Source organism: Sinohyriopsis cumingii, chromosome 12, assembly GCF_028554795.1.
Source record: "Sinohyriopsis cumingii isolate HCF-2022 chromosome 12, ASM2855479v2, whole genome shotgun sequence".
In the NCBI taxonomy this organism is placed as follows: Eukaryota; Metazoa; Mollusca; class Bivalvia; order Unionida; family Unionidae; genus Sinohyriopsis; species Sinohyriopsis cumingii.
This window is the reverse complement of record NC_142972.1, coordinates 1,531,708-1,554,667: the sequence shown is the minus strand read 5'-3', so window position 1 is coordinate 1,554,667 and position 22,960 is coordinate 1,531,708. Positions and strand designations below refer to the sequence as shown.

General features: G+C 42.8%; 1 protein-coding gene across 3 annotated transcripts in view; it reads right to left on the bottom strand.

Annotated features, from left to right (window-relative positions):
• The window catches only part of LOC149785914 (N-acetylated-alpha-linked acidic dipeptidase 2-like), a 175,834-nt gene that overhangs the window by 146,613 nt on the left and 6,261 nt on the right, over positions 1-22,960 (bottom strand). Inside the window, exon 1 of one of the 3 annotated variants that reach the window (XM_089976146.1) lies at positions 2,764-2,813. The exons of 1 other annotated variant lie outside the window; for it this stretch is intronic. The gene's annotated coding sequence lies outside the window, so the exon portion shown is untranslated. Of the gene's footprint in view, positions 1-2,547; positions 2,640-2,763; positions 2,814-22,960 lie in introns of those variants that run through there. One more of the 3 variants, XM_089976144.1, reaches the window with a different exon arrangement.

Below are 22,960 nucleotides of genomic sequence, written 5' to 3'. Positions count from 1 at the left end.
TGCATCCAATCCAAATTAAGTAGTTCATATTTGAACACTGTTCCTATGTGACTGAGAGATGGGGAGCACTCAACTTGAATGGAAAAATAAATAAGCAATTTTCCAGTGCAGTCTGTGTTTGCACATATACCTTTCACTCAAATACATATGTAAAGGCTTCCCTCTGGTGCATAGTCATACTTTTGATGTTAAACTTACAAAGTATGCTTTTGAAGTCAATTGCCTCCACCATTTTCAGCCTATGTACAATGCATCACGCTATTGGTTAGTTGGCATTGCATACCAAGGGAGGCAACTCATGAAATCCAATTGATGTCACTAGGACAAAGCACCAATATATCTGTTTGATCAGCCAAGGTGAAGACAGGGTTATCTGAACCTTTTCTAGCTAATATGATATAACACAGAAAGGAGCACACTTAATAACTCAAGTAGGGAATATAAATTTTTTATTAATAACAGCAAACACAATGTAAATGATACCAGCAAATTAAAAGGCAAGTAAGTTAAAACTGATAGCCTTGAAGAAAGAAAATATATATATATGTATATATATATATATATAGTATGTATGCTGTATCAGTGATATACCATGAGATGTATCAATTTTTCATTCAAAGGAAACGAGACTTGCCAAGTATCCTGTCAATGAATTATCTATATGAGTGGTATATCACTGATACAGCATACATACTATACATATATTTTATTTCTATCACATGCAAATACACATATTTGCCCTTTGACTAGAGTTAAGATATGCTCCGGGCAACTGTGTATTGACCGAGTGAATGCATTCCTCACATCCACGAAAGTGTGTCCGCTACAAAATGTTGTTCTATTTCTTTCTTTACTGTTCACAATCACGTTTGCAAATTGACAAGTTGGTTGTTTTCTTTTTAAGTTTCTATTTTTATTCACATTGATTAAAGCAATATAAGACACACTTATGATTTAAACATGAAAGATTGTTTTTATGAAGAAAGTAAAACACGTTAGCTTTTCGTACACACTGAACACTCAGGCATTCATGTACTGACGTAAGGAAATTAGTGTGGAATAGAAACTAAGTGAAATGACGACCCAACAAGAGATAATTTAAATACTTTAATACCCTTGAAGCTGATCTAAGTCACTATGCTGCTTTAATTAACATTATTACTGACCATAAAATTCTCTCTCTCGTCTCTCTCTCTCCTTTTCCTTTGGACGGTTCGACTTAATTTTACAATCATTCATAGGTCCAGATATACTGTCATATGACACAAGCAAAAATCCCCAATGCTTGTATTTTCATGGACTTTCACCCACTTTTTTTGCTATGATGGTCCACTGAGGCAGAGAAAGAGAGGGATCGGGGGGGGGGGGCACTGTATGGACATTTTCATATTTAATCAATAAAAATCGAATTTTAGAACATTATAATAGGGTTAGGAAAAACAACAATAAAGCACTAAATACATTTCAGTATGTGTGCCTCGTGACCAACAAATTTAACTTATACTGTCGACAGGCTATTGCAACTATGTATCATTGATAATATGAACACTGAAGACAGATCCCAAGGAAAGTGTAAACATACTTTTACGCCGAACCATATTCTTGTAGGTTACTTGGTGCAAGTTTAGTTTTAAGGTTTTCATCCAACCCAAATTGTTTTTTTTTTTCTATCATTCAATATTTATGTGTATGTTGCCCCTCATGAATAAGAGGGTAGAGGGGAAAAGAAAAAAGAAAGGATTGCAATGAAATTGTGTACCATGTTAAATTAATTTAGAAAATGGGGACTACTAATACTTTGAATCATTATTTTCATGTCATTTATGATTAATGAGTAGAAATTCATCATTGATCTATAGGCATACAGCTGAAAGAATGTTTATATATTCCTATTATTGCGCCATGGGCGGATCACAATTAGATATACCAACGGTATTGGTATATCAATTTGCTTTATACCAACACTTTAAATGCTGTGTTATTATTATTATATATATATATATATATATATATATATATATATATATATATATATATATATATATATATATATAAGCATGTGTTTAATTAAAATTGGTATACTGGGCATAGGATTTAAGTCAGATGATCCCAGTGAAGTTGTGAAATGCCAGTGACTGCTTAAATGGGAGATACAAAGCACACATTATGTCCTTTTGCCTGATTTTGGTTTCTCTGGTATTTCGTCAGATTTTGGTCTCCAAGATAATAGTTGCAGTTTTGTAAAGAAACCAAATTACTCTAGTAAATTTATGTTTTCTTATTTAGTACTTCAGCTGCCATATATGCATACATGCGTGTGTGGGATGGGGAGGAAAAAGAGCTGACCCGTATAACCGTATTAGTTAACCTTAGTCCGATTCGTCTATCACTACGCATCTCTTTTAACAGGCATGCCAAGTGTTACAATGTTCATACTATTGGAAACAACAAACCACAAGACTTAAAATATATATGGTCATGTTCATACATATATTACCAGTGTTGAAGATTTTATATATGTTATTAATAAAGACAGAGTCTAACTACCTTAAAATTTTTTAACCATAGTCACTCTTTTGGCGGTTATAAGAAACAGCAACACGCTGAAAATCCCCGTAAATCTTACCGTGACCTTTCACCTTCAGGTTGTTGTTCTCGATCGTTTATTCAACCAGTTCTCGCAATGAAAACACACGTGTTACGTATTTTTTATTTGAAAAAATCAGAATATTTTCATTATTTGGTGATATAAAAACAGTCTACCTCTCTATTCAAATCGAACTGCATAAATCGTTCAATGGCAAATATCTTGTCATTTAAGGCCGCTTCTAAAAATAGCATATGCGCTGTTCTCAGCTGCGGATTGTCTTCCACTTTTACCACATACCAATATAGCCATTTTATTTATATTTCTGTTTTCAATTCATCTAGCGCGTCTCTTTCTTTGATCTTAGTTTTAATTATCGCATAATTTATTATATAACAGTGGTTGCAGCACGATTTGGAACCAGGTTTATTCGGCACATTTAATAATAGTCATACAGGTCAGAGATGCCCATTTACCCATCTTAAATTAAATATACATTGTTGTTTTAAAACATAATACCAAAGTTTATTCATCCTGATTATTGAATGATCTGCATCTTAATTGTTATAAAGAAACTTCTGGAGAAAATTATCAATCGCTATGTACTTTAACAATGGTGGCCAAGTACTAAACTGTGTCAAAAAAGGAGCATGTAGAGTTTGATCATTACAAAGTAGAGTAGAAAGAAATTTGTTTAGCAACATGCGTAACTTTGGTTGTAACATCACAGCGCACGACATTCCCTCCGGATTGTATAGGATCACACCTTTAGGATGATCTGGTCCAAAGATATCCATGTACTTCGACAATGACTTGCCGTACGTACTTCTCGAGGCATCTAAATAATGACCGTCCAAAGGAATACGGATATATGAGGATCCAGATCAAGTGAATCATTGCCATTTAAAGGTATGTCTAGTCAATTATAAAACAAGACACACATTACTGAAATAATCGGCGTTGAACGCCAACATGACATGTACGACTACTATAATGGAAAAGCAACACTGTTCATGACCCACGTTTCTCTTCCCAAAGGGACTGGACAACGCAGAAAATTAGTATTGGTGGACGAACTTCGCAGCATCAAGCGCAGCATCGTTCAAATTTACAATACTCAAGGCAATATGTGTTTAGCCCGTGCCATCGTCGTGGGACGAACGTATGCCGACAAGAACGACACGGCAGAATGGAAAAGAGCCTAGAAGAACATTCGACGATCGGACCGAGCCCAACAACAAAGTGAAGCAGAACTCCTGTTACAGCGAGCGGGGCTACCCAAAGACACACCCTGTGGCATTAATAACATGAAAAAATTCCAAGACGTCTTGGCTCCACGCTACACGTTGAAAGTCCATCCTCATGGTGTGCGTGGAGAACTGTTGTTTCGAGGCAAAGATTTCAAAGACGGTTGTTGTTGTTTTAGGGTTTAACGCCATTTTTCAGCACACGATAGGCTATAAATGGCGACCAGTATTAATGGTAGAGGATGAACCCGGGAAAACCCCGGAAAGAACCACCGACCCACTAGAAGCTACTGACAAGCTTTCTCACATATCCACATTGGCTGAATCTGAGACAGAGGTGAGATGGCAGTGATCCGTAACGGAGAGCGCTTTAGACCACTCGGCCACTAGGGACCCCACTTTCAAAGACGGAAATTACATTCATGTCTATCATGACGATGAACATGTCGGTGCCATTATCAGCGGATTCCTCGGATACGGGTATTACTGTGAGAAATGTGAAAATGGCTAAAACAATCGAAAGCAACACAAACATTGTGGATCGAAATATGAGGGATGTTTAGCCTCTAAACCCTGTCTTGATGAAGGACAAGAACGAGTGCATTGCCCTGCTTGTCAGCGAACTTTTGTCAGCCTTACCTGTTACCCACAACATCTAAAAACGCAAGGCGAAAAGACCATTGAAACATATTCGGTGGATGGCTGGGACTTAGGAAACCCTAAGATCGTGTACGAGTTTAACGGATGCTTATTTCACGGATGTCCGATCTGCTACCCAAGAGTGACACTAAAAATCAGTTTTTACAACGTACCATGAAAGACTTGTACGATGCCACTTGTCAACGGCGCTCGAAGTTAGAACAGCAAGGATACAAAGTCGTTGAAATGTGGGAACACGAGTACGATCACCGTTTGAAAACCGATCCCGAATTTAAACGCATCGTGGAAAGTTACAAGTTAGTGGACCTCTGGACCCACGGGACAGTTTATATGGAGGGCAAGCGAATGCCACGTGTTTGCTGTACCACGTCGACGAGGAGAAAGGAGAAGAAATTAAATACCTGGACGTGTGTTCGCTGTATCCTTACGTGTGCAGATATTGTCACTTAGCAGCAGGTCACACACGAAACACATCGACGTGGAAAACATTCGACAATAGGAAGGATTGATTGAATGCAAAGTCTTGCCTCCCACAGACTTGTACCATCCTGTTTTATCTTACCATTGCCCAGGAAAACTGATGTTTCCTTTGTGCCGTACTTGTGCCGAAACTTGTAACCAACACCAACCTTGTCATCACACTCTGGAAGCACGCGCATTGACGGGAACATGGGTCAGCGTGGAATTGTTTAAAGCTCTGGACCTTGGATACCACTTATTAGAAGTGTACGAAGTTTACCACTTTCCCAAGACAGAACAGTACCACAAGGATGACGAGACTCAGAAATGCATTTTCACGGACTACGTGAATGCCTTTTTGAAACTGAAACAAGACGCTAGCGGCTATCCTTAATGGTGAAATACTTTGACCAGGAGAGCATCACTTTAGACCACATCGAGAAAAACAAAAGAAGGCGATCGTTCGCTAAAGTGATGTTGAGTTGTTTGTGGGTGAAAATGGCACAACGACAATGTTTACCCAAAACGGAGTATTTGACAGAACCTTCACGCTACTGCCTGATGATTCACGACAAAACCAAATACATGAAACACGTGAAGGTCGTTCGTGAAGCTTGTTCCTGGTCAGTTAAGCAGAAGAATTTGAGTTTGTAGAGGCTGAGGAATTTGGAAATGTCATCGTTGCGGCCTACGTGACAGTCCATGCTCGTTTAAAACTGTACGAAACCTTACACCAACTAGGAGATCGCGTCCTGTACTTTGACACGGACAGTTGCATCTACATTCAACGTCCTTATGATCATCGTTACCCAAAAATTCAAAAGAGCCTGAAGGGAAGAGCACCCCGAAGACAAGATTCTAAGTTTTGCTAGTGGCGGTCAGTAGTGAAGTGGGGCACCCTACGGACAATGGGAATTAGCATTACAGGGACCCCTGGGTCAATCTACGGACAATGGAAATTTAACATGGCGAAAAATCGTGGGTCAATCTACGGACAAGGGGAATTTAACATGGGAATAAATCGTGGGTCACTCTACGGACAAGGGGAATTTAACATGGGATTTTTTTTTTAAATTTTTAAAAAAAATTTTTTTTAAAAAAAGGGGTAGGCAATGGAAAGGCTATCTCTTTTCGAGAAATATGGCTGGCCCTGAAAAGGGCCTTTGGGCTTTCTTCTTCTTCTAATTTCTTCTTTTCCTCCACCAAGTTCTTATTTTATCTCCTACACTCTTCTTCTCTTTCTTTTTTTTCTTCTCCTCTTCTTTCTTCTCTTCCTCCTCTTCTTTCTTCCTCTTTTCATTTTCTTCTTCTTTTTCAATTTTTTCATTCCATTCTCTCATCCTTATCCTTTCCTCTTCATCCTCCTTTTCCTCCTTGATTTCTTTCAACAGATCACTAATGATTACCTTCATTTTTCGTAAATTGTTTATCTCCATCTTCACTCTATGGGGACTATATGAGTAGTGATCCTCGTTTAGGTTAACCAACATTTGCTCAAACATTCCTAAATTGTCCATGACGTTTTGCAATTTTTCCATTTTGTTAAGGTGGTTTGACGCCATCTTCTTTGTATTCTTTGCAGAATGGTTTGAACAACTAATACTGTGGGTTCTTATACGAAAAGCGCGAACGTGAAGGAAAACATCCCCCTAAAACATAAAATGGATCTTACCTAGATGATGACCCAACATCGCGCGGACGTGAAGGAAAACATCCCCCTACTTTCTCATTTCATATAATAAAACCCTAACTTTACTCTTCACATACGCTAAGAAACCCATAATCTACTATTCACACAAACATACCTGAGCTCTTACAAACACAAACACACAAACACACAAACGCATACCCTCACACTATCTTAAAAAAGAGTTAGTGTTTATTTTCACACTACTCTACCTACTCACATTGGCAAATTAATAGTTATTTCTTTTCTAGACTATTGGGTAGCCCTGAAAAGGGCTGTTTTTTTAAACTCCAGATGCACCTATCTAATGGTTGCACCTTCCTGGCCTGGCGCCGCACACGCATCTTCTTCCCCAGTCTTCTTTCACCTTTCTTCTGGGGAGCGCAGAGGGAGGATGATTCGCTTCAGCACCCCAATCCTCTGTTTCAGGAATATTAAACGACATCATCTCTTCTCTTTTCTTTTCCTCCTCTTCCCTCTGTCTTCTCTCCTCTTCTTCCTTCTTTATTCTTGCTTCTTCTACGATAGCCTCCGCTGATAGTTCGTTTACTATCCGCCTGGCATATTCCAGGTGCATCTGGAGTTCTAACAGTTTCACTATTCTGCTAGTCATTCTTCTGGCTGTGTTGATCAATCAACAAGGGTAGTTGGACTGCCGAACGAGTTTCAATTTATACTGAAAGCGCGAACGTGAAGGAAAACATCCCCCTAAAAACATAAAATTCATCTTACCTAGATCATGACCAAAAAAAAAAAACAACAACAACGCGCGGACCTAAAAGAAACACTCGCTCACTTTTTTATGCTACCCATCACTTCAATAGACTATCCACATACTCAAAGCAATCCAATCTAACCCCAAATATACACCTCAAGCAGCCCAAAAAAACAAACTAACATCATTTTAATCTACTATTCACACCAACCTACTTTATCACTTACAAACACAAACACACCAACACATACCCTCAAAATTTTTAAGAAAGAGTTAGTGTTTATTTTCACACTACTCTACCTACACACATTGGCAAATAGATCATTACTTCTTTTCTAGAGTATTGGGGTAGCCCTGAAAAGGGCTGTTTTTTTGTTGTTTTTTTTTGCTATGGCATTCTTTTTTAGTTTCTAAGAATGCGATGTCCTCTGAGGATAGACTTTCTGGCAATAGGTCTGCTTCTTCGGAAAGAGAAGAAGAATTCTTTGGTGTCGATACGACAATCGACAAAGCCTCTGTCAGCTTCAGGTTGTTGCTGCTGCTGTTGTTGTTGCTGCTGTTGTTGCTGTCTCTGAAGTCTGTACTTCTCTGTCCATTCTTCTTTCTCCTTGTTCATTTCTTCTCTGAAGAGCTCTTCTATCAGGTCTTCAGTGATTTTTAACATTCTCACATTCTCTATTTCTTCTGGCTTCGGTATCAGACTGTGTCTGACCCTATGCAAATTCACGTAGGCTTCGTTGAGCTTAGCTAGTTTGGAGCACATCTTCTTAGGAGGATGAGTCGACAATGGATGGCTAGACTGGGAACAACCCGGTTCTTAAAGTTAAAGCGCGGACGTGAAGGAAAACATCCCCCACACGGTTTTCGAGCCGCAACGTTCATGAGAGGGATAGTAAGAAATGAAAGAGCATCAATCCAATATTCTTATAGCTAAACAAACCACAAAGGCATTTTTTTTCAAAACACAACATTTTTTTATTCAAAAATCACTTAACACTAAACAACAACAACTCTAACATTTTTTAACATTAATCCAACACTATAACATCAAACAATTTTTTCAAATCACAAACATTTTTTTCTTCAAATACGATCTACTTTAAACAAGGCTGACAACGTTGTGAATGAAACTGTGATTTCCACTGTTGGAAATCATTAGGCCATTGATGGACACTACGTTTCCTAGCTTGAGACAAAAGATAAGCATAATGGTCACAAAACCATCGATCTACTTTCACATCGTTTCTAGCAGAAGAACGAGGATCAAAATGAGTCACTAAATGTTCTAAGGAATAGCCCAGGCTGCGATGATGCAGAAAATACACACAGTACTGTCCACACACCAAGGAATCTGTGCCTTGTAATTTCACGTTATTGAATCGGGTGGTTTGAGCATTTCTTCTCATAAAGTCGATGATATCGTCTTCCAAAGGGGGCAATCCGTACGAATCGAAATATTCCACACATCCTTCTTGAGGAAAGTAGACGGCTACCCAGTGGGTTCCTGGGAGATGACTTTCGTCCGTGTTGATCACGTAAGCTTGATGGTCTTTAGGTTTGCGATGAGGGAGTTCATCTTTAGCACAGACGACAGGATTCCAAGAAGCCGTATACGAACTATGGTTCAAAAGGTAATAAAGTTCCCAGGTATCCATTGATTTGTGTTTTTTTCTTCTTCACAGGTAATAATAAGTCGTCAATTCGATCCTGACTTTTTGCTTGAAAATGTCTGACGAATAAACGGTTATTCGTTCTGTTTCCTCACTCTGATTCAGGAGAGCTTCGATACGATGGATCTCTTGAGTGGTTAATGGTGGACAAGAATGTTCACGCAAGTCTTTATACCACTGGTGCAACACGTCTTTGTTTGAGATGAGACTCCAAGCTTCGTCCAGATACTCGTCCAATTTTTCTTCTTGACTCAACATCAGGCATTTATCGTGTTGAATTTGACTGGGATGATCGTTTTGACATCCATAACAATTTTTCTTGATCAATTCCGTCATTTTGTCGACCAAGTGTTTGGCAAAACAGGAGACTAAATGGGCTTCTTGTTCTGGCCATCTCGACTTCATCATGACAATTTCTTCGTCTTTGTCTTGGGATTCTCCTTCCACGGTCTCCTCACATTTCATGTCCAAAGTTTCTTCACTAGGTAAAGAGGGATAACAGTCTTCCATGGCTTCTAGTAATCTAGAATGACTTCTCTCAAACTGTTGATTTCTATCGTATTGTCAAATTCTGCATACAGGATCACGTTCAACGTTGGATCAGCAGGGTCTCGATTTGCAAACTGAATTTCCACACGAATCTGGCCAGATTTTATAGGGTGGAAATGTCCCTCGTCGCTGCCTTGGTCTGGAGTGAAATCGAAAGCCCACAAAGCGTAGCCTCCTGCATAATCTTCGTACGTAATACCGTGACTGGTATTGGTTCCTAACTGTCCGGTGGCTTCGTACAGGGACAAGTACGATCTCAAGTAATTGTTCTGGGCAAAGTTAGGCTCAAAGGGTCGTGTACACAAGGTCTTGCCGTCACGACTGACTTCGATTTTGGACACGCTAGAGTGTCGAAACTCAAAAGGATTTTCGTTGTGAAGTCCATTGAAAGCTGAATTCCTGACGATACCAACGATCAAACGCTTGGGTAACTGTCCTTGGAACAGATGATCTTCGATCATGGATCGCTGTCCAACAGGAATGGTGAACGTTTTCACTTCCACACGTCGTATGGGATACTTGGCGGTCGTTCTGCTCAACGTCTGACTGATGTCGTTTCCCACTTTAGGTAACACTTCCACACGGCGTACGTAAAGTCTGGCTTCTTGGATAACAGTTTTGTATTCGTTGGCATGGGCCATCAAATGGAAAGCGGCAGTGCTACGATTCAGTCTCAGGCGAATATCAACTCCGTTCAGTAAATACTTTTCTTGTAACCACATGTCCAAATGCAAACGATCCATCAGTTCTAAACTACGTCCTTGCAAAATTTTAGTTCTACGTGTGTTAAACCCCACATTGTGAGGATTGTCATCTTCTGTCAGGGCTGTGTCGCTAAACGTGCCTGCACCTGCCGTGTCAGGTTTCCATACCACGCAAGCATCCAGATGAGTATTCTTGGCTTCTTTTCCGTACGTCAAGAGATTTTCCAAGTAGGCACGATATGGGTAAGTATCCATGCTGCTGCTGACCAGTTTGTTATTCAAGTACAAGTCCACTTCGCTGAACAAGGAATGCATGAAATTGTTGACGGGCGCTACCCTAACATTGGCTCCAGGATTGGTGTTGTCAGTTTTGATCACTTTGACTTTCAAATACAGGTAACTGCTATTCAGATCGATGTAATCTTCGGGTTGTCCTTTGATTTCGAACTCGATGGGAGCGGAATCCGTCAAAGAGGAGACGGGATGAAATTCCACCCACTGGGATTCTTGCATCGTCATCATCGTGGGGGGCATGGCAAACATATCCAGTTCCGTCTTGGAACAAGCACATGACTCTCGGTGCATCATTTTTTCTGTGTCTCAATAATCGAAAACGTCTAAGTCTCGAACGGTTCTTCTTTTCTTGGCTTTTCTAGCTTGAAGTCTGGTGAAAGGGTGTTTTCTTCGTCGTCTCTTTCTGCCTTGTCCTTGCTGAATGCCTGACTCGGTAACGTGCAGGGCATTTATAGGTGTGTCTCGTCGGCCCAAAATGTCTTTACCCGTTTGCAGCAGGACATTTTTGCCTGCCCTCATGAAGGCTTCTTTAGGGTTTTGTTTGTCGATGATGACATTTTGGAGAAATTCTTTGCCTTGCGTCAGTGCCGCATCTTTCAAGGCGTGCAATCCGCGTGTCACCATCGGTTTCAACACCGGGGCCACCGAACGAAAGGCCGATTTTAACATGTCTCCTAAACCGTGTCCTCGCTGTCGTGCAACCCCTTGGTACACTGGATACATGACTTACTTACGAATCGTGAGAGAACCGTTTTCGAAAATGGAGTTTCACCGTGACTTTTCCTTTGGTAAATGGAATATTTTGTCCCAGATCTCCTTTTATAGTAATGTTGACCGTGTCCAAATACGACTTGCTGACGGGCAAATAGTGAGGATGGACAAATTCGCGGTGGACGTGGTAAGTGTTTCCACCTTCCTCGTCAGCGTTCGCGGCAGAATCCACTTTGAAAGGAATGACACGCAGTAACGGTACGGTGGTGTGTCCCACCACGTTATACTCCACCACATCGGAGTACACGAACATCAAATTCAGTCCTTGGTTCAGTTCTACTGGGGTACGAAATAACTTGCTAAAAGACTCGTTGTCGTAAACAATGGGTAATTCGTTGTTCTTGAGTATGCTCATTCTCAGATTCATGTCTCCGCCCAACATGTCAAACAATTCAGGACAAAATAAAATGGACATGATTTTACTCCGCTCAAATCTCATCGAGAAGCGACGAGCTACTTTGTGGTACTCCATGGTGACACTTTTGTTGACATGCTCCAAAGCTTTCCCAAACACGCCATTAAACTTGGCAGCTATGATGTTGACCAAATGTTGACCACTGAAATAATAACCTGGAGGAATGAAAAAGTGGTAGGTCCACTTTTGAGTTTTCTCATTATAGGTTTTATTGTCATATATGACTTTCTTATTCAACTCCTGTTGCAATGGCTCGTCATGAACTTCCACATGAAAAAAATTTTGATTGGGAAGGACATTGAGGACTTGGGTTGGGTGAATGATTTCCACTAAAGCCACTTCCCAATGGGCTTCGTGATCTAAGGGGATGGCCTGAGGTAATTTGGCCGTGTAACAGCACAACGTGTTGTGGGGAAACACCTCCATGGAACTGTCACTGGGTAAGGTTAAGTAAAATTGGTTTTGGTGACTCATAATTCCAGAGTTCTGTGGCTGTCCGAGGGGATATTACTGGACGTCAGAGGCGTGTCTCCGCCCAAAATGGGGTTCTGGTCGTTATTGGAGTGGTGACTGACACTGGCACTGGACACGAGGTTCCCGGGGTTCCCGTTCGAGGAGAATTTCAGGGAAGGATTAGGAAGCAGGTAACCGATGCAGCTGCTCAATAAAATGGTCCACAATTGTTTGTCTCCTTGTTGCAAACTCAAATTGGCAATGGCTGCCCCGATGACACAATACACCACGAAGATTTGGCAGAAAAAGACGATTTGCGTTTTAGGCACACGTTCTCCACACCACACCCACAAGGGTTGTTTTTGTAAATCTTGCACAGAAGAACTAGGGGAAGAAGGAGTGGTCGACGTAGCTGCGTCTGCTGTGTGAAAGGGCATGATGGTCACTTCTTCTTTTTATAGTCGATGACTTGCGAAGCGTCGATCCAAGAATCAAAACTGGGTGGATATCCTTTCCAACGTACTTTGACTTCTTTGACACGTCGTTTGCCCACTTTACGGGTTCTGCGTTCGAGAATGCTTTCGATGTCGTACACGTCGTCTTCTTTTTTGGTGACACGTTGTAACTCGGGCAAATAAAACGTTCCTTTGAGTACTTCTCCGTTCATGTCTTCCAATTTATAGACGGTAGGATGACGGCCATGCACTCGTCCAGTGACGCGAAACAATTCGGTCGTCCAGTTAGGTAAGTAACCTTTGTCGAAAGTGCGTTTGGTTTTGCCAATGCGCACCCAATCTCCTACGGCCAACTCTCCACTTTTCTTGGGGACAGCCCTCGTCGGGGACGTACCAAACAGGCGCTCGAACACCAGCACTTCGTTGTCGGGAGTCACGTCTTGCGGGGCACGTCCGATGCTTCGATGGTAAGATTGGTTGTACGCTTGCACCAGGTGCGGTAAGATGTCGATGTACTTCAGAGTGTGGTGATGCGTAAAATATTTCCACATGCGTTCTTTCAAAGTGCGTTGAAAACGTTCCACGATGCTGGCTTTGGTTTCGGGATTCTCGGTGGTAAAAAAATGAATGTCACGTTTCTTTAATTCTTTTTGGAAAGCTTGGTTCAGAAATTCGGTGCCTTTGTCCGTTTGCCATCGAAGAGGGCGACGACCGCTTTGTTTCAACACCCGTTGCAGGGCTCGCACTAACTCGCTGCTCGATTTGGAAGTCAAGGGCACGACCCAGGCAAATTTGGAAAAGACGTCGATGACACAAAACAAATATTTGTAACCACGATTGTAGCTGGCCAAATGAGAGACATCGGCTAAATCGGCTTGCCATTGATGATCGATGCCTTCCACTCGGGTGCGACTTCTGGCAAACTTGCGTCGAATGGGTTTGTGTAAAGTGTAGGTAGCTTGTTCTTGTAACCATCGTTGCACTTGAGGTAAACGGAGACTTTTCAGCCGCGTTTTGGCAGCACGATACAATTTTTGAACTCCTGCGTAACCTGCAGGATGGGAGGGATCGTAGTAAATGCTGGCTAAGACTTTTTCCATTTTTTGTGTTGGTTGATGTGTTAATAAGGCACCCACTCTTGGAAGAGGCTACTCTTTTTCTCTTGGGGTATTTTCTCTTGGGGTATTTTCTTGGATTGCAAGGCTTTGCGTGTGCGACCGGCAATAGGTGTCGAAGAGGAGAAGGATGTCTGAGCGGGGGATATCGGTTCTTGTTTCACTTCTGTCTTCACTTCTGTCTTCACTTTCTTTTTCTCTTGTGAGGAAGAAGGGGTGGCCATCATCTTTTTAATCCATCCAATTCTGGAGGTAGGTGGTGTTGTTAACTTGCGTACTTTTTCTGGTGGAGTTTGAAACCCTTCCTCTTCTTCTCCTATTTCTGTCTTGGTCACGGGTACTGGTGGTACTGGTACTGGTACTGGTGCTGGACTTTTCATCAAGGTCTTAAAATCTTTTAGAGTGGGTAAAGCTGTTTCGTCTAAAGCTTTCTGGTGAAAGAGTTGCAGTCGTTGCAAGAGTTGACCATACTTTTGCGATTTTTCTGTTTCGGACAAATCTTGGCGATCCATCAAGGATTGCAATTCGTGTTGTAACTGGGACATCTCGCTCAAATTGGGATTGGGAGGTAAATGCGGGGTGCGTTGTTCTTGCCACCGATGGTATTCCATCCATCGTTTGTAAGGCACTAAAGCTAGTTTTCGTCCTTCCATGGGGTTGTCAGGGATGAATTCTGAGATCTTGGGACTTCCGAAGGCCTTTTTATCTTGCTCCCATCAGTCCTCCCAACATGGTTCCCAAGACTCCTTTTAGTATGGGGCCTAACAAGAGAGGTAAAATGCCTCCACGTTGGACCAACATCTTCTTTTTTTGACGAATGGGAATTTTCTTTTGAACCATTTTCCGAAGAACGTGACGATGTTTGCCTAAGCATTGTTTCTGGTGTTTGGACAAAGGGATCGTGCCTTTCAAAACGTTCAAACAACATTCGCACACGGTATCGATGACCTCTTTGGAGGCCGTTTGAATGAGTTTTTTTCGTAGGGGTGGAGAAGCTTTGGACAGGACAGATAACAGGTCCCCATGTTTGGCTAAACGTGGTGGCAGTCCTTTCCTTTTTTTTCCTTGGGGTTTTCTGGAGGGTGACATTTTTGCTTGTGGGTTCCGGGACATTCACCGAACAGACACTAACGTCGATGACTTAACGCACACCCTTTTATCTTTTTTTCTGGGACTATCGCTTTGTCATAAAGGTGACAATGTTTTTCCCAAAATCACCAAGGAATCCTCCCCTTTGTTGACGCCTCTTTTTCTTGGAACGACTGTGTCTTTTTTTAGGGTAACGTCGATGCTTGGCTAAGCGCTTTGTCGGATGACGCGTCTGCCTTTGTCTCTTTCTTTTGTGGCTTCTTGGAGGTGACATCTTTTTTACAAGTTCACTGATACCCCCGACTTGGTCACAGGTCTTTTTATACTGGAACTCGTCGCCACTGATTGTCTTTACGTTTTATCAGTTTGAGGACAGGCATGACACGTCGTGCAGGGGTACGTAACGGACTAAATCGAGCCAGTTCTTGCTTGGACAAATCCAGTAAACTTTGTAACATGCCCGATCTTTCATGGACTTTGATTTTGGGAGAAGGTACTTTGTGAGCAGCAGCCACTGCCGCTAAATTGGAAGGTCCTGCCACTGGGGAAGTTCTTTTGGGGGTCATCAACGGAGAAGTTCTTGGTGTGATCAACGTCTCCAAGTACTCTTCAGTTCCTGGTGACATCAACGGAGAAGTGGACAAACGTGAGGCTGCCGGAGACGCTGTGGCAGGTCGTGGCTTGCGAGTGTAAGGTTGCGTCCTGGCCGAAGTGCCTCTCTTGCGACTAGTTTTCTTCTTCTTCTGTGGACTTTTCTTTTTCTGGGGACCTTTTCTCTGTTTCTTTTTCTGGGGGCTTCTTTTCTTTTTCCGGGGTGATGGTGGTGGTGTCTGGTAAGAGGAGGGTCCTGCCACTGGAGAAGTTATTCTTCTTGGGGACCTGGTCTTTTTCTTTTTCTTCTTGGGGCTTCGTTGGACTTTTGTCTTGGGAATAACTTTGGGGGCATTAGGATCCCATCTTAAGAGTGAGCGAATGATGACCCCTCCTAGAGTACCGCTCCCTCCAGGTTTCAAAATGATTTGTTTTTTGGTTTGAGTGTCGATGCGGGGATCGGCCAGTTGGACCAAAGCGACTTTGTTTCGATCGAAAAAGCGTTGGGTTTGATGAGGAATCTGAATGATTCCTTGGAGTAATTGACGTGCCGTCACCGTGAACCATCGTAAGACTTCTTTGAGACTAGCTTCTAAGACACGGGCTCGTGTTTGTGGATCTTTTTCTCGACTGATGCCATACAAGGCACGAATCAATTTGACGGGAAGATGCGACTGAAGGGACGTCATGTTCACACTGTGTGAGACAGACGAAAAAGGGTCTGAGGTTTTTATAGATTTTTTTCATGGGGAGTGAAATGAAGTCGAGGACGGAGACGTGTACAGGACAGGCCCTCCGTCTTGGCACCAGTGGTGAAACAAGTGGGTACGAAATCGCAAATCCTCGGGGGTCGTAGGTTTCAAATCGACGAGTAAATAGGCGTGTGGAGTTTGAGTGGCATCGTCGTACGCCTGAGTCAGCCAAGGCGTTCCTAACTGTTTGGCTAAGACTTGCACTTGCGATTTATCTCGAGGGCTTTTAAACAAGACCACGTAATGCGCATTGAGACTGATGGTGCGATGGGCTTTACTTTGTTGAAACAAATTTTGGGTGATGTAAACGACACTGGCATTACGGTGATGCCCTTTGCGCGTGAACCACAGTTTAATTTCTTCTTCGTCTTCTCCTAACATGTCGTCGAAAATGACCAAATGGGTTAGACGGGAGTCAGAGACGATGCCATCGTCTTCTTTAGGAATGCCTTCCACAAACACGATGGAATCGCCTTGACTTTCTCGCAAGAGGTTGTACGCCGATTGCCACTCTTTGTAACACCACACGATCCGTTGAGGGGGCCGATCGATCAAATGATGTTTATGTTCGATCAAACGTTTGACGAATTCGGTTTTGCCTGAACCGCTAGGTCCAGCAATGAGCATGTTAAAGGGATGGCGAAGATACAAAGCCTCCCAACTGGCACGATCTAAGTGTTCGTCGATGACTTTGACAGTAGAGGAAGAGGGAGCAGAGACAGCAGAGGTAGCCATGGTGTGAGAAATGTCACTTGTGACACGAAAAAACAAACAAGACAAGAGTTTATATACTTTTTCAGAACACGTTTATTGAATGTTTCAAATATGAACACGAAAGACAAAAATACATACAACCCAAATAGTGATGTACAGGAATATAAAACACAGCAAAGCGATCAAAGTGGAATATAAACAAGTGTCTGTACAACATGTTTTGGTTAACCAAGATGTCCTAGGGACAGTGTGTAATGTTCTTACAGTCTCTACATGAGGTATTGTCACACAAGTGTCCTCCCGGAATGACCTTTCAGGCATGTCCATGACAGTCCTGTCCTGAAGCGAGTGGTTGTTCTCGGTGACGGGTTCTTCTGGCACCGTCACTAACACGGGTTGAAAAGTAACTTTTTTCCTTGAACAACTCTTGTGCATACTGGGCCACTTCTTGGGTCCAAGCCTCAAAACCCCCCTTTTTCCAATCACGAACATCTGTCCAATGAGGGTGTAAGTCACAAGCTACACACACATCGTCATACACGTCTTGGGTCGCTAAAAGTTGACGAATCTTTTTTTCCTGTTGAGGTCGAGAAGTATCCAGATGAAAACGCAAGGCTTTGAACAAAAGGAGTTTTTCGTGACCATTTAAGGCCATGGAGGTGGTAAGTACTGATCGTAAAGAGTCCACAAAGAATCGGCTGGTAAACGAAATCCCAGAAAACAAGTCACTAAGACACACACCACTTGTCGTCCAAAATTGAATGGATAAAGTTCTTGTAATAATTGATGGTAATGATCCACGGTTTGAATATGGTCATTGAGTTCCTTCCACGGAATCTGTTGGATGACATGTGACATAAGTCCTGGCATGGCAGCCTGTTTTTATAGTCTCTTTGTTTCGGAAACAATACACGTACTTTCTAGCCAGAGATCTTCGTTCTCCAGTAGGGAATCTAAATCTTGCATACTGTAACCGAAACTTCAGAGTTCGTTTAGAAGTTTCCTCTTCCTCTAAGTAGATTCCACGTAAAATATGTTGATAATCCTTTAACTTGTCTTCCTCAATGTATTGCTGTAGGTGAATCTCGAAGTAACCAAAATAATGAACATTTCGATCATTCACTAACTCAAAGTGTTGAACAAGGTCTAACCACTGAAACAATTTCTGACGAATCAGTTCTCTTATACCATTCAGGTACCAGTGGTTAAAGATCTGGTGACGTAACGGATGCAATTGTTCTTTACGTTTCACTTGTATTTTCACCAGCTCTCGGTAAATGCGTTCTCTCAACTCCACAGGCAAAGCACGAATGTTCTCTTGTAAAGTATCCATGAATAGGTCATACTAAATCCTCTTTGGTCTGACACAAGAAATGTACTCTTTGCACAAACATGGTTTCACTTCAGTGTCAAATTTAAATCGTTGAGTCACTAATCTACACATGACAATTCGTTCAGAAGTTTCCTCTTTCACCAAGTTGACATTGTGTTTAAGATGTTGGTAATTCGTTAACTCTTCCTCTGGAATTCGATGCAGTACGTTTACAATGATGTAACTACAATCGTCCATACCAAACCAATCCTTTTTAAAACTAGAGGATCGTTGATCAATGTCTGTCCGATGGAACACTTTCAATTGAATCAATCCTTGTATAGCCTTCAGGTACCAGTGGTTCAAACACCGGTGACGTAACGGATGCAATTGTTCTTTACGTTTCACTTGTATTTTGACCAGCTCTCGATAAATGCGTTCTCTCAACTCCACAGGCAAAGCACGAATGTTCTCTTGTAAAGTATCCATGAACAGATGATTATGGTAAAAAAAGTTACTTCAATGTCTCGGTCCCACTAAAGGTAAGTAATGACAATTTGGTGACCATCGAGCATGTTCTACGTAGGCCGAATCTTGCGGTTCCCAGTGGTGAAGTGACACACCGCAACTGAAGCACTTGACTTTATCTCCTTCGCCCAAGTAGAAAAATCCGGCTCTGGCTAATTCTTCGGGGGTCGGTCCTCCCAGATACTTTGGCCATTTTCCTTTGAACGATTGAAGACGATTTTCAAAGTCGCAGTATTCCGACAAACGCACAGGAAACGAATATTCGTTTTTCACAGGTTCGTTTCGATGAGGGTTGAGTGACATAGGTAGGAGTTTGCTCAGGGCTGGATGACATCCGTAAGGGGGTAGACGTGAAGGTGGACATTCCCCTTTAAAACGAAACCCAGTAAAATGTCCAAGAGGACGAGCAGCATCACTTTCGCATCCCACAGGTCTGACACGCACAGCATCACTTTCCATGATAGGGGTAGGGGTACTAAAGTTCCCATGATGCTTTACGGCATCGCTTAGGTCACAAGGTACAGCATCGGTCCCATCGCAAGGCTCACAATCGCACTCGTCTGCAAACTCCGTTACGCAATTACAATGGTAACCACATGGACAATCGCAGTTTCCTTCCGGACATTTTCCGTCGCAATGCATGGGTCTTATCCATCCAGTATTAGTCACACTAGAGGAAGATACAACTTTTTTACAATACCCAAACTGGAACGATGTCTTTTTCAAAGTATTCATCTTGTTCGCTCGGTCTTGGTAGTCACAATGAACTATCGGTCTTGCCTAGGGTTCCTTTTTTATATACAGACCAATACCGGTGTGACCGTACGGTAAGGTGAAATGATTGGGAAGTCTCACTCGCTTCTGGTACACGATTTGATAGACTTTTTCCAAGGGTCGACTGACGATGTGGTGAGTGGGTAAACGTACAATCTTGTTCGGTTGAAAGGTGGTCACTTTAAAGTTTCCATCCTCTCCCGATTGCAAGGCTTCTTTCAATACCCCAAAGTTGACCACTCGACTGGTACGATAATTCAGAGTCAGTCCTTTCACTTTGCACGTCGTGTGCACTTCTCCTTGTTTGTCACGGTATTGGTAGCCGTAATTTTTGGGACCGCCACTGACAAAACTTAGAATCTTGTCGTCGGGATGCTCGTCTGTCCAGGCTCCTAAACGGTCTCCTTCGATGCTAGGGTGATGTTGAATCGGGTGATGGATGTAAATGCAACTGTCCGTGTCAAAGTACAGGACGCGTTCTTCTAACAGTTCTAAAGCTTCGTACAATTTTAAGCGAGCATGGGCTGTCACGTAAGCCGCAATGATGACATTTCCAAAAGGGTCGTCTTGTACAAAGTCCAGATCTTCTTCGTAATTGACCAAGATTAAATTCTCTCGAACGACGTCCACGTGTTTCATGTATTTGGTTTTGTCGTGAATCATCTGGAAGTAGCGGGAAGGTTCTGTCAAATATTCCGTCTTGGGTAAACACGGTCGTTGTGCCATTTTACCCCACAAGCAATTTAACATCACTTTGGCAAACGATCGCCTGCCTTCGTTTTTCTCGATGTGGTCTAAAGTGATACCTTCTTGTTCGTAATATTTCTCTTTGAATTGTATTTGGTCTTCGGGAGTGTGACACCAGGAAGGATAGCCGCTAGCTTCTTGCTTCAGTTTCAAAAAGGCATCCACGTAGTCTGCGAAAATGCCTTTCTGCGTGGGGTCACCCTTGCGGTACTGTTGTGTCTTGGGAAAGTGGCAAATTTCGTACACTTCTAACAGTTGGTATCCCATGTCCAGAGCTTTGAACAATTCCACGCTGACCCAGGTTCCCGTCAAGGTCCGTTCTTCCTGGCTGTGCTGACAAGGCTGGTCTTGGTTGCACGTTTCGGCACAAGTACGGCACAAGGGAAACATCAATTTGCCTTGACAATGGTGAGGTAAGACGGGATGGTAGAGGTTCGTGGGAGGCAAAACTTTGCACTTGATCAAGCCTTCGTATTGTCGAATGTTGACCAGGTCGATGTGTTCCGTCAGCAATTGCGGGTGCCCTACAGGAAAGCGACAATATTTGCACACGTAGGGATACAGCGAACACACGTCCAAGTATTTGATTTCTTCTCCTTTCTCTTCGTCGGCTTGGTACAGCAAACAGGTGGCATTGGTCCTTCCTCCGTACAAACTATCCCTCGGGTTCAGCGGGTCCATGAACTGGCAACTTTCCACGAGACGTTTAAACTCGGGATCGGTTTTCATACGGTGATCGTACTCGTGTTCCCACATTTCCACCACTTGGTATCCTTCCTGTTCTAACTTTAGGCGTCGCTGACAAGTGTCCTGGTACAAGTCTTCCATGGTTCGTTGCAAAAACTGATTTTTAGTGCCACGGTCAGGGTAACAGACGGGACATCCGTGAAATAAGCAACCGTTAAACTCGTACACGATCTTGGGGTTTTCTAAGTCCCAGCCATCGACCGAATACGTTCCGATGGTCTTTTCGCCCCCTCCGTTGCGGGCATGCTGAATCCACTTGTCTTCCTTGTCGCACAAGTAATGTAACCAACGTAGGGCTTTGACCGAGTATTGACGTTTGACAAAGTGGGTCGTTTGAGGACTGATGACAGCCACGGTGTTTTCAGGCATGAATCGTTGTCGATACACTAAGGAACACGCTTTGGCAATGGTGCAAGCTTCTTTCAAAGGATCGACCCCTCCGTGTTCCATGAACAGTTCTCGAAATTTTCCACAGCAACGCCGTAAAATGTCCACGTCGGAACGACAATACTTTAACATTTCTTCCTGAAAGTCGAAAGGGTCCGAGGCGTGAGCCTGGTACCAAGCGTAGAAAGCTTCTCGTTGTTCGGTACGCATGTTGTCGGGGTCGTAATAGTGAGCCTCAGGTAAATGGGGTAGAACGGCGTGTTGATTGGCTTCCGTATTGAAAAAGTGTGGAAAGTACCCTTTAGCCATTTCTGTCATTCCAAACGTTTTAGGCATTCGACTCAAAGGCATGGCCAAATAGCTCATCGAATCTTTAAACTGTACTTGTCCCACTTGCATGAAAATGATTTTGGCTCCGTTCAAAGTCACTTTAGGACGCTCGGTGCCTTGTTCCGTATAGTACCTCAAAAGAAACTGTCCATCGTATCCGGAGAAATTGTGAGCCATCACCGTGGCATGACGATGACAATCTCCGTAACGTTCGATGTCCTCTTGGCTCCACGTCTTGTCGATGGGGTCTAAGACCCATTGTGCAAAATCGGCTAACGTGTTCGGTCCCCGAAAGATTTTTTCACGTCCTCCAGGAATCTTGCTGCAGTGAGGGCAATGACTGAAGATAGGTTCTTGAATGCACTTCTCGCACGCTCGATGAGCCACGCAAAAATTAGGAATGTGAATGCCGGTCTCTTGCATGCATTCGAAATCGAAAAAGATGAAATTGCCTTTCTTCTTGTGACCGTCCTCTTTCTCTGGTGGGGGTTGGTATTTTTGCACGTAGCATTGGTGTTCCAAGTCCACGATGTGGTGACAAATGTGACATTTTTTCTTTCCTCGACATACGTGTGCCTTGGCATTATTGGTAAGTATGCCTTGTCCACACGTAGGGCACAATCTCAGCAGTTGACAAGCGCATTTCTTCTGTGAACCTTGCGTTTTCAGATGTTGTTGGTAACAGGTAGGGCTGACAAACGTGCGCAGACAAGTGGAACAAGGCACTGGTTCTTCGCTCAGACAGGGTGGAGAGGCCAAACCTCCTGAGCATTTCCATCCACAATGTTTGTGTTGCTCTCGATTATTATAACCATAGTCACATTTCTCACAATAATAAACATATCCCAGGAATCCAGTGATACTGGTAATGGTATCGAAATGGTCATCGTGATGATAAAGGTGAATGTATTTTCCGTCCTTAAAGTCTTGGCCTCGAAACAACAGAGGTCCGCGCACTTCTTGAGGGTGCACTTTCAAGGTGTATCGTGGAGCTAGGACATCTTGCAATTTTTGCATCTCGGGAATGCCACAGGGTGTGTCTTTGGGCAGTCCGGCTTGTTGTAACAGGAGTTCTGCTTCGTTTCGTTGTTTGGCTCGGTCGGAACGTTGAATAGTGTTCCAGGTTCTTTTCCATTCTACCGTGTCGTTCTTGTTGGCATAGGTTCGTCCCACCACGATGGCACGGGCTAAACACATCTGGTCATGAG